Genomic DNA, 12256 nt, shown 5'->3' with positions numbered 1-12256 from the left:
CATCCATTTAAAGTGTATCTTTCAGTGGCTTTTAGTATATTCAGAGTTGGCAGTTACCATCACAATCAATTTTAGAACATTCTCCTCCCCCGCAAAAGAAACCCCATACCCATTGGCAGTCATTCTCCATTTCTTCGCAACCCCTCCAGTTCCAACCCTAAGCAATTATTTATTTTTTGTCTCTATAGAGTTGCCTATTCTAGACATTTCATTTATAAATGGGATCATATAATATGTAGCTTTTTGTTTCTGGCTTCTTTCACTTAGCAGTTCTTTAAGGTTCATTTGTTTTGTAGCATATATCAGTACTTTGTTCCTTTTGATGGCAACTAATCTGTTGTATGCGTATACCAGATTTTGTTTACCTCTGCATCAGTTGATGGACATTTGGGCATTTTTATTTTTTGAATATTATGGATAATTCTGTTATGAACATCAGTGTGCATGTTTTTATGTCTGTTTTTATTTCTCTCAAGGATTCACCCATTTATTTTTAGAGAGAGCAAGCACAAGTGGGAGGAGGGGCAGAGGGAGAGGGAGAGAAGCAGACATCCTGCTGAGTGTAGAGCCTGTTGTGGGGCTTGATCCCATGACCCTGAGACCATGACCTGAGCCAAAATCAAGAGTTAGACGCTCAACCAACTGAGCTGCCCAAGTGCCCCTTTTTTCTCTTGAGTATATACTTAAGGGTAGAATTGTTGGGTCATATGGTAACTCTGTAACCCCGTAAGAAACTGCCAGATTGCTCCAAAGTGGGTGCGTCATTTTCAACTCCCACCAGCAGTGTGTGTAGTTTTTAAGTCCTCCCATTTCTTTGTCAAGACTTGTTCTTAATCTTTTTTTTTAATAGACATTCTAGAGTGTGATAGCACTTCACACCCACTAAATCAAAATGTGGTTGTGATTTGCATTTCCCTAATCATTAGTGATATTGAGCATCTTTTCATGTGCTTATTGGCCAGTCATATATCTTTTTGAAGAAATGTCCATTCAAATCTGTTGCCTATTTTATCTATCTATCTATTTATTTATTTATAATTTTAGGTGGTTAACATATGGTGCATATTGGTTTCTGGAGTAGAATTCAGTGATTCATCACATACAACACCCAGTGTTCATCATAAGTGCCCTCCTAATACCCATCACCCATCTAGCCCCTCTCCCACCCAACTCCCTCCATCAACCCTATTTATTCTCTATTGGTAAGAGTCTCTTATGGCTTGTTTCCCTCTCTACTTTTCATCTTTTCCCCCTTCCCATATGTTCATCTGTTTTCTTTCTTAAATTCCACGTATGAGAGAGATCATATAGTATTTATCTTTCTCTGACTGACTTATCTTACTCAGCATAATACCCTGTAGCTCCATCCATGTACTTGCAAATGGCAAGATCTCATTCATTTTGATGGCTGAGTAATATTCCTCTGTGTGTGTGTGTGTGTGTGTGTGTGTGTGTGTATATACACACACCACATCTTCTTCATTCATCAGCTGATGGATATTTGGGTTCTCTCCATAGTTTGGCTATTGTTGATAATGCTGCTATAAGGATCCGGTTGCATGTATCCCTTTGAATCTGTATTTTTGTATCCTTTGGGTAAATACCTAGTAGTGCAATTGCTGGGTCATAGAGTAGTTCTAAATTAACATTTTCAGGAATTTCCATACTGTTCTCCAGACTGGCTGCACCAGTTTGCATTCCCACAAACAGTGTAAGAGGGTTCTCCTTTCTCCGCATCCTCACCAAGATCTGTTTCCTGACTTGTTAATTTTAGCCATCCTGACAGGTATGAGGTGGTCTCTCATTGTGGTTTTGATTTGTATTTCCCTGATGATGAATGATGTTGAGCATCTTTTCATGTGTCTGTCAGCCGTCTGGATGGCTTTTTTTGAAAGTGTCTAATCATGTCTTCTGCCCATTCTTAACTGGGTTATTTGTTTTTGGGTTTTGAGTTTGATAAGTTCTCTGGAGATTTTGGATACTAACCTTTTATCAGATATGTTATTTACAAATATCTTCTCCCATTCCATAGGCTGTCTTTTAGTTTTGTTGATTGTTTTCTTTACTGTGAAGAAGCTTTTTATCTTGATCAAGTCCCAGTAGTTCATTTTTGCTTTTATTTCCCTTGCTTCAGGAGATGTATCTAGTAAGAAGTTGCTGTGGCCGATGTTAAAGAGATTACTGCCTGTGTTCTCCTCTAAGAATTTGATGGTTTTCTTTCTCACATTAAGGTCTTTCTTCCATTTTGAATTTATTTTTGTGTATGGTGTAAGAAAGTGGTCCAGTTTCATTCTTTTGTTGCATGTTGCTGTCCAGTTTTCCCAACACCATTTGTTGAAGAGACTGCCTTTTTTCCCATTGGATAATCTTTCCTGTTTTGTCAAAGATTAGTTGACCATGTAGTTGTGGTCTATTTCTAGGTTCTCTATTCTGTTCCATTGATCTATGTGTCTGTTTTTGTGCCAGTATACTGTCTTCATCACTACAGCTTTGTAATAGAGCTTAAATTCTGGAATCGTGATGCCTCTAGTTTTGTTTTTCTTTTTCAGAATTGCGTTGGCTATTCAAGGTCTTTTGTGATTCCGTACACATTTTAGGATTGTTTGTTCTAGCTCTGTAAAAAATGCTGGTGGTATTTTGATGGGGATTGCATAAAATGTGTGGATTGCTTTGGGTAGTGTAGACATTTTAACAATATTGTTCTTCCAGTCCATGAGCATGGAATGCTTTTCCATTTCTTTGTGTCTTCTTCAATTGCTTTCATAAGTGTTCTATAGTTTCAGAGTATAGATCTTTTACTTCTTTCATTAGATTTAGTCCTAGGTATCTTATTGTTTTTGATGCAATTGTAAATGGGATCAATTCCCTGATTTCTCTTTCTGCTGCTTCATTATTATTATTATTTTTTAAAGATTTTATTTATTTGACAGAGACACAGTGAGAGAAGGAACACAAGCAGGGGGAGTGGGAGAGGGAGAAGCAGGCTTCCCGCGGAGCAGGGAGCCCGATGTGGGGCTCGATCCCAGGACCCTGGGATAATGCCCTGAGCCAAAGGCTGCTGCCTAACCGACTGAGCCACCCAGGCGCCCCAGTTGTTACATCTTCTTGATGGGTAGATCCCTTAATTATGATATAATGCCCTTCTTCATCTCTTGTTACAGTCTTTGTTTTAAAATCTCGTTTGTCTGGTATAAGTATGGCTACTCTGGCTCTTTTGACATCCATTAGCGTGATGGTTCTTCATCCCCTCACTTTCAATCTGCAGCTGTGTTTAGGTCTAAAATGAGTCTCTTATAGGCAGCATATAGATGGATCTTTTTTTTTTAATCCGTTCTGATACCCTTTGTCTTTTGATTGGAGGATTTAGTTCATTTACATTCAGATTTATTGAGAAATACGAATTTAGGGCCATTGTGTTACCTGTAGAGTTAGTTTCTGGTGATTTTCTCTGGTCCTTTCTAGTCTTTGTTGCTTTTGGTCTTTTTTTTTCCTCCACTCAAAGAATCCTCCTTAAACTTTCTTGCAGGGCGTTTTAGTGGTCACAAATTCCTTTAGTTTTTGTTTGTATGGGAAACTCTTTATCTCTCTTTCTATTCTGAATGACAGCCTTGCTGGATAAAGAATTCTTGGCTGCATATTTTTCCCATTCAGCATGTTGAATATTTCCTTACACTTCTTTCTTGCCTGCCAGCTCTCTGTGTACAGATCCGCTGCAAACCTGATCTGTCTTCCCTTACAGGCTAAGGACCTTTTTTCCCTTGCTACTTTCAGAATTCTTTCCTTGTCCGTATATTTTGTGAATTTGACTATGATATGCCTTGGCGATGGCTGGCTTTTGTTGAATTTAACTGGAGTTCTCTGTGCTTCTTCGATTTTGATGGCTGTGTCCTTCCCCAGATTAGGGAAGTTTTCAGCTATACTTTGTTGAAGTAAATCTTCTGCGCCTTTATCTCTGTCTTCATCTTCAGGGATTCCTATCATTCGCATGTTATTATGTTTTACTAAGTTATGGAGTTCTTTTTTTTTTTTTTTTAAAGATTTTATTTATTTATTTGACAGAGACACAGCAAGAGAGGGAACACAAGCAGGGGGTGTGGGAGAGGGAGAAGCAGGCTTCCCGCCGAGCAGGGAGTCCAATGTGGGGCTCGATCCCAGGACCCTGGGATCATGACCTGAGCCGAAGGCAGAGGCTTAACGACTGAGCCACCCAGGCGCCCCCTAAGTTATGGAGTTCTTGAAGTCTGCCTTCATGGTCCATTACTTTTCTTTCCCTCTTCTTTTTGGCTTCATGATTTTCCATAATTTTATCTTCTGTATAGTAATACTTTGCTCCTCTACTTCGTCCATCCTTATTTTTGTGGACTCCATTTGTGTTTGCAACTTGGTTATAGTATTTTTAATTTTGGCCTGACTAGATTTTAGTTATTTTATTTTTGTGGTAAGGGATTCTCTAGTGTCTTCTATGCCTTTTTCAAGCCCAGCTAATATCCTTATAAACGTTGTTTTAAATTCTAAGTTCAGACATCTTACTTATATCTGTATTGATTAAATCCCTGGCCATGAGTTCTACCTCATGTTTTTTCTTTTGGGGTGAATTTCTCAGTCTTGTCGTTTTGTCCAGAAAAGAAAAGAAGAAAGAGAAAAAAGAACAACCAAAACAAACAAAAACAAAGCACAAAACAAAAAGAAAAAAACCCAAGAAAAACAAAAATACAAAACAAGATAACCAAAAAAACCCCCTAGCTCCTGGGTGTGTTTTGGTCTGCTTGTTAAAAGAATCTAGATCCCAAAATAAAATGAAAGTAGACAAAAATAAAACTATATCTGAAAAGTGTGTGTGTGTGTGTGTGTGTATAAATTTAAAAAATAAATTAGAAAATATAAGAAAAATGAAACAGTAAAAATAAAAGAAATAGAGAATAAAAGTAAAAAAGAAACTTGATCCTATTTTCCCTAGAACTGAAACTTTGCAGCACTCAATCCAAATGCTTCTCCAGTGCTCAGGTGGGTGGGGCTTGGTGTATGCTGCTTGGTCTCCACTAGGTGGGGCTGTTTTGCTCACGGATGGCTTTCAGACCTGATGGGCAGGATGAAAATGGCTGTGTCCTGCTGTCTAACCTTGGAGCTGAAAGTTCTCCCCCTGTTCTTTAGTGAACCCTCACAGAAAAGCAATCAATGTTTCTACCAGTTTCCATCTAAACCCTGCATTCACCCTGCCCCAGTGGAGCCTGTTTATCTCAGGTGTGTGACTGAGTTTCAGAACTCCAAATTTTAGGGATGCCTGTGGGGCTGACCAGCACTCTTCCCTCCAGGGCAGGGTCTCGTTGCGTTTGTCGCCCGTCCCAGGAAAGCAGTCGCATGACCAGTGGCGGTATGCAGTTTATAGCAGAAAGCCAGCACCAAGATCTGCTGCTCTCTGCTGGCTTCCTGGCTCCTGTGCCTGGGAACAGTGCAGCAACTTGGTGCCATCCATTCTTCCTGCAACCCAGGGGATCCTCAGACCACCCTGTCACTCCTGGGATTCTGCCCCTCTTCGCCACCTGAGCACCTTTAATCCAGGCATGTCCCCCACGGTAGCAAATTTAAAAGTTCAGATTTTCACGCTCTGTCCCTCCTAATATTTTGTGGTAGCCTCAGTAATCAGGCTCCCTCCTTGCTGCGGCATCTACAGCTATGTCTCCTCCAAGTGAACTTCCGCTTCTCCTACCTTCCAAAAGGTGGTTGCTTTTCTACTTGCAGAATTGCAATTTTTGTTTTCTCAGACCTCCAATTGACTTCTTGGGTGTTCAGAGTAATTTGATAACTATCTAGCTGTGTTCAAGGGATGAGACAAGCTCAGGGTCCTACTCCTCTGCCGTCTTAACTCCGCCTTTGCTCATTTTAAAATTGGATTCTATGAATTTTTATTACTGAGTTGTAAGATTTCTTTATGTATTCTGGATAAAAGTCCCTTGTCAGATATATGATTTGTAAATACTTCCTCCTGTTCTCTGCCTTGTCTTTTCATTTTTTTGATGATGCCCTCTGAAGTACAAAAGGTTTTAATTTTGATTAAGTCCAGTTTGTCTATGGTTTCTTCTGTTGTTTATGCATTTGGTATCATATATACGAAATCATCGCCTACTCCAAAGTCATGAAAATTTATGTATGTGTTCTTCCAGGATTATTTTGACTTAGTTCTCAGATTTAGGTCTTTATTTTGAGTTAATTTTTCTGTTTAATGGGAGGTAGAGGTTCAACATAATTTTTTTGCATGTGGATAATCCAGTTTTCTCACCACCAGTTGTTGAAAAGCTATTCTTTCATTACATTGTCATGGCACCCTTGTTTAAAAAAAAAAAAAAAAAGTCAACCATAAATATGAAAGTTTATTTCCAGAATTTATATTCTATTCCATTGATCTATCTGTATGCCGGTATACATTATTATAGCTATGTAGTAAGTTTTAAAATTGGAAGTGTGCATCCTCCAATTTTGTTTTTCTGTTCAAGATTATTTTGGCTATTTTGGATACCTTGAATTTCCATTTAAACTTTAGGATCACCTTGTCAATTTCTGCAAAGACAAACAAAAAACAAAAAAGCAAAAACCAAGCTGGGATTTTTATATAGATTGTATCAAAATTGTAGATTAATTTAGGGAGTATTGGCATCTTAACACTATTAAGTCTTCTTATCTATGAAAATAGACGGTCTTTCCATTTATTTAAGGTTGTTTAATTTCTTTTAACAAAATGTTGTAGCTTTTAGTGTACAAGTCTTACACTTCTTTTCTTAAATTTATTCCTGCTTTTGATACCATTGTATCAAAAAATTGTATTTTCCTAGTTTACTTGTCAGCTCATTGAAAGTATATAGAAATAGTTGATTTTTGTACATTAATCTTGTATCATGTAACCTTGCTGAACTTGTTTATTAGTTTTAATTTTTTTTTTAGAGGATTTCTTAGGGTTTTCTATGTACAATTGACCTTTGAACAACGTGGGTTTAGAGGCACTGACCCCCACATGGTCAAAAAACTATGTATAACTTTGACTCTCCCAAAACTTAATTACTAATACTATTGACCAGAAAAGCCTCAGTGATGATATAAACAGTCAATCAACACATATTTTGTATGTTATATGCATTACATTTATATACATAAAATTAATATACAGTAAACATAACACAATATACGGTGAAGTAAGAGGGAATAGAAAATATTATTAGGAAAACCATAAGGAAGGGAAAATACGTTTATAGTACCATACTGTATAAAAAAAAGAAATATCTGTGTATAAGTGGGCCTGTGAAGTTCAAGCCATGTTTTTCAGGGGTCAACTGTATAAACTCATGCCCTCTGCAAATCAAATAGATTAATTTTACTTCTTCCATTCCAATTTGAATGCTTTTTATATCTTTCCTCTTTTTTTTTTTTGGCCTAATTGCCCTGGCTAGCACTGCCAGGAAATTTTTTAAATTGAAGAATATTTTTTTTTATTATTATTTTGAAATTTGAAATGTTTCTTTGACATGAAGCAATGAATGTCTAAAATAATTAGGAAAAGGCAAATACATTTATGAGAAATTCCCAAATAATCCCATTTAGGACATTTCTGAATAGAATTGTCAAGAGCAGACATTCTTTTCTTCTTTAGATTTATTTATTTATTTAAAGAGTGTGTGCGGGGGGTCGGGGAGGACCAGAGGGAGAAGGATAGAGAAACTCAAGCAGACTCCTCACTGAGTGTGGGGCTTGATCTTCTGAACCATGAGCCAAAACCAAGAGTCGGTTGCTTAACCGACTGTACTACGCAGATACCCCCTGCCTTTTTTTTTTTAATTTATTTATTCATTGGAGAGAGTGTGTGTGAGCAGAGGGAGGGGCAGATGGAGAGGGAGATAGTCTCTATGCTGAGCAGAGCCAGATGCAGAACTTGATCCCAGGACCCTGAGATTATGACCTGAGATGAAATCAAGAGCCGGCTGCTTAACTGCCTGAGCCACCCAGGCACCCCAAGAGCAGACATTCTTATCTTGTTCATTAGGGACAAAGAATACAGTCTTCTATCACTAAATATGATGTTAGCTGTGCATTTTTATAGATGTCCTTCATTAGGGTGAAAAAGTCCCCTTCTATCCTTCTATTCCTAGTTGGTTGGGGGTGTTTTTTGTTTGTTTGTTTTTGTTGTTGTTTTTTAATCAGGGGGTGTTGATTTATTTCAAATACTTTTTTCTGCATCTCTTAAGATGATGTGACTTTTGTCCTTCTATTGATGTGTAGTGTATTACATTAATTAAATGATTTGTGGTCATAAATCAACCTTGCATTTCTGGTATAAATCCAGTTTGATGAGGTCTGTAATCCTTTTTATATATTGTTGGATTTAACTTGCTAGTATTTTTTTGTGAGGATTTTTACTTCTATATTCATAAAAGATATTAGTCTGTAGTTTTTTTCTTTCAGTGTCTTTGTGTAGTTTTGGTGCGATGGCAATGCTGGCTTTATAGAAAGAGTTAGGAAGTGTTCCCTCCTTTTTTGTTTTGTTTTTCATAATATTATGTGGAAGATTGGTGTTTATTCTTACTTGTGTGTTCTATAATATACCAGGGAAGCCATCTGGGCCTGGCCATTTGTGGTGGTAATTTATTGATTTTTTTTTTAATCTCTTTACTTGTTACAGATCTATGTAAATTTTTTTATTTCTTCTGTGTCAGTTTTTTTTTTTTAAAGATTTTATTTATTTATTTGAGGGAGAGAGAGTGAGATAGAGAGAGCCCAAGAGGGGGTGGGGTCAGAGGGAGAAGCAGACTCCCTGCTGAGCAGGGAGCCCAATGTGGGACTCGATCCCGGCACTCCGGGATCATGACCTGAGCCGAAGGCAGTTGCTTAACCAACTGAGTCACCCAGGTGCCCCTCTTCTGTGTCAGTTTTAGTAGTGTCTGTATTTTTCTAGTAAATTGTCCATTTCATCTAGTTTATCTAGTTTGTTGGCCTATAGTTTATAGTACTCCCCTTACTCTGTAAGGTTGCTCGTTATGTTCCCTCTTTCACTGCTGATTTTATTAATGTGAGTCTTCTTTCTTGGTCAATCCAACTGAAGATTTGTAAATTTTGTTGATTTTTTTTTTTATTTTCAAAGGACCAACTTTTGGGTTTGTTGATTTTCTTTTTTATTTTTCTATTTTACTGATTTGTACTCTAGCCTTTACTATTTTCTTCCTTTTGCTTGCTTTAGGATTAGTTTGCTCTTCTTTTTCAAGTGTCTTAAAGTGGAAGGGTTAGGTTATTGATTTGACATTTTTCTTCTTTTTTTAATATAGGCATTTATAGGCATAAATTTCTACTGAGCAGAAATTTTAACTGTATCCTCTTAATTAGGGTATGTTGTGTTTCTCTTTTCATTTTCAATATAATTTTGTAATTTCTTTTGTGAGTTATTTGATTCATTGGTTATTTAAGAATGTGTTGTTTACTCTGTACTTATTTCTGAGTTTCCCCAAATTTTATTGATTTCCAGTTTTACTTCAGTGTGGTCATAGAACATACTTTGAATGATTTCAGAAGTTATTGAGCATTGTTTTATGGTCTCATATATGATCTATGCAGGAGAATGTTCCATGTGCAATTGAGAAGAATGTATACTTTGATGTTGTTGGATGAAATGTTCAACAGATGCGTGTTAGCTTTAGTGGGCTTACAGTGTTGTTCAGGTCTTCTGTTTCCTGGTTGATCTGACAAGTTGTATGTATTGAGAGTAAGATATTGAAGGCTCCAATATTATTGTTGAATTATCTGTTTTTCTTTTCAATTTTGTAAGTTTTTTACTATGTGTAATTTGGGACTTTGGTGCCTATATGTTTATAATAGTTATATCTTTCTGACGTATTGGCCTTTTCATCATTATAAAATGTTCTTATTTCTGATAATGTATTTTTGCTTTAAAATTTATTTTGTTTGTATTAGTATAGTCATTCCAGCTTTTATATGGTGGCTGTTTGTATATCTATTTCATCCTTTTACATTTAAACCATTTGTAATTCTATTTATGTGTTTCCTGTACTTGACATACAGTTGGAGCTTCATTTTTAAAATCCATTTTGACAATCTGTCTTTTGAATGAATTATTTAATTCATTCACATGAATGTTATTTTTTTTTTTTAAGATTTTATTTATTTATTTGACAGAGAGACAGCGAGAGAGGGAACATAAGCAGGGGGAGTGGGAGAAGGAGAAGCAGGCTTCCCGTGGAGCAGGGAGCCAGATGCAGGGCTTGATCCCAGGACCCTGGGTGCCACCCAGGTGCCCCACATGAATGTTATTCTTGACGTTGGATTTACATTTGCCATTTTACTTTTTGTTTTCTGTGTTTCATGTCCGTTTTTTTCCTTTTATTGCTTTCCTTTGCAATAAGTTAATATTTTCTAATGTATCATTTTAATTCATTATTGATTTTTTTTTAAAAGATTTTATTTATTTATTTGAGAGAGAGAACGAGAGACAGCACAAGAGGGAAGAGGGTCAGAGGGAGAAGCAGACCCCCCGCTGAGCAGGGAGCCCGATGTGGGACTCGATCCCGGGACTCCAGGATCATGACCTGAGCCGAAGGCAGTCGCTTAACCGACTGAGCCACCCGGGCGCCCCATTATTGATTTTTTTTAAACTATATTATTTTGCATTATTCTCTTGGGGGTTGCTAGGGCTTACCATATACATCTTTAATGATTAGAATTTACTTCAGATGAATACTAGGTCAATTTCAGTAAGATATAGAAACATGATTCCAATATAGCTCTATTTGTTTCCTCTTTTATATTACTTGTATGTATAGTATATGTTATAAGCTCAATGATACGTTGTTTTAATTATTACTTCATATAATTTTATATTTACTAATGCACCTGAGAGAAGAAAGGAGAATAAGTATATATTTATAATGGTTTATGTTAGCCTTCTTATTTATTATTTCTCATTCTCTTTATTCTTGTGGATTTGAGTTACCAGATAATGCCATCTACTTACTTTAATGTGGCTCTCCAATGCATGCTAATTGAAAACTCGACTTTCAGGCAGCAGCTGGGAAGTCAGGATATTATATACACAGTTTAGTCCCTGTTAGGGAGAAACTGGAAGGTGGGTGTTTTTGGTTATTTACTCTGTGCTGAGCTAGCGGGAGTAGTCACTGGAAATGCTTGTGTTTCCAAGTTAGAGTCATTTCATTGTTTTGTATGTTCCAGGATACTCAGGAGATGCCAAGCACTATCAGATCCCAGAGTTAGGTGATTTGGAAGTTAGTCCCTGGGGTGGCAGTTGGAGTGCTAGTTGTGTGGACAACCTCTTTTCAGGGAGAGGCTGGAGGCTGGTTTTACTGTTCACGTGACCTGAAGGTAGACTGCAGGGGTTGTGCTCACCAGATCTGTCAAGCTTCTGGGAGGATCTTAGTCAGTTCCCACATTCAGGCTGGTTACAAGCCAGAACCTCAAGCATCACCTGGGAAAGTATGCAGTCATAGCCCTTCTAGGGAAAGACAGGGATGGGTATTTTTGCTTGCATCCTCTCTGCTGAGCCCTAGGGGTGGGGAGGAATAGTGGATAGTGAGTGCTTCCACACCTGTTAAAAACTACTTTTTTGTTGAATATGGTCCTCCAGAACTTGTGAATGCCAAGCCCCAGTGGCTATCAGAGCTAGTCCTGTCCCTCATGTGGCAGCCATAAAAATTGGGATGCTAGATGTGTGGGCACACTTCTTCTAGAGAGAAGCTGGAGACTTGGTTTTATTGTTGGAGTGAGCCAGAGGGAGAATGGAAGTGCCCACCAGCTCTTTGGGCCTTGGGGATGATTGAAATCAGCACTCGGATGTGTGCTGGTTACAAGTTGGACCCTCATGTACAGCATGCAGTCAAACCTTTTCCAGGGAATGACTGGGAGATGGGTGTTTTTGCCTGCACCCTCTGTATTGAGTCCTAGATGGTAGCCATGCTGGGTGCACCTGGTTTTGTTATGGTGTGTGGGACTCATGGACACAAGCCCTATTGGCTTTCAGAGCTAGGCGGTTTGGGGGCTAGTCCCTTGGATGACAACCTTAAAAATTGGAGTGCTAGGGGCACCTGGGTGGCTCAGTTGGTTAAATGTCTGCTGCTTAAGAGTGTGCTGGAGATTGTCTCCCTCTTCCACTCCTTCTCCCTCTGCCCCTCCCTGCTCAAATACGTTCTTCTCTCTCTAATAAATAAAAAAATTTTTTTTTTAAGATTTTATTTATTCGACAGAGAGATAG

The 12256-nt window shown here is 37.9% G+C and overlaps 1 protein-coding gene across 5 annotated transcripts in view; it reads left to right on the top strand.

Moving 5' to 3' along the window:
- Positions 1-12256, top strand: part of RNF13 (ring finger protein 13) — a 169388-nt gene that overhangs the window by 47032 nt on the left and 110100 nt on the right. The gene's annotated exons all lie outside the window — the stretch shown is intronic.

Source organism: Neomonachus schauinslandi, chromosome 1, assembly GCF_002201575.2.
Source record: "Neomonachus schauinslandi chromosome 1, ASM220157v2, whole genome shotgun sequence".
Lineage (NCBI taxonomy): Eukaryota > Metazoa > Chordata > Mammalia > Carnivora > Phocidae > Neomonachus > Neomonachus schauinslandi.
This window is presented reverse-complemented; position numbering and strand designations above follow the sequence as displayed.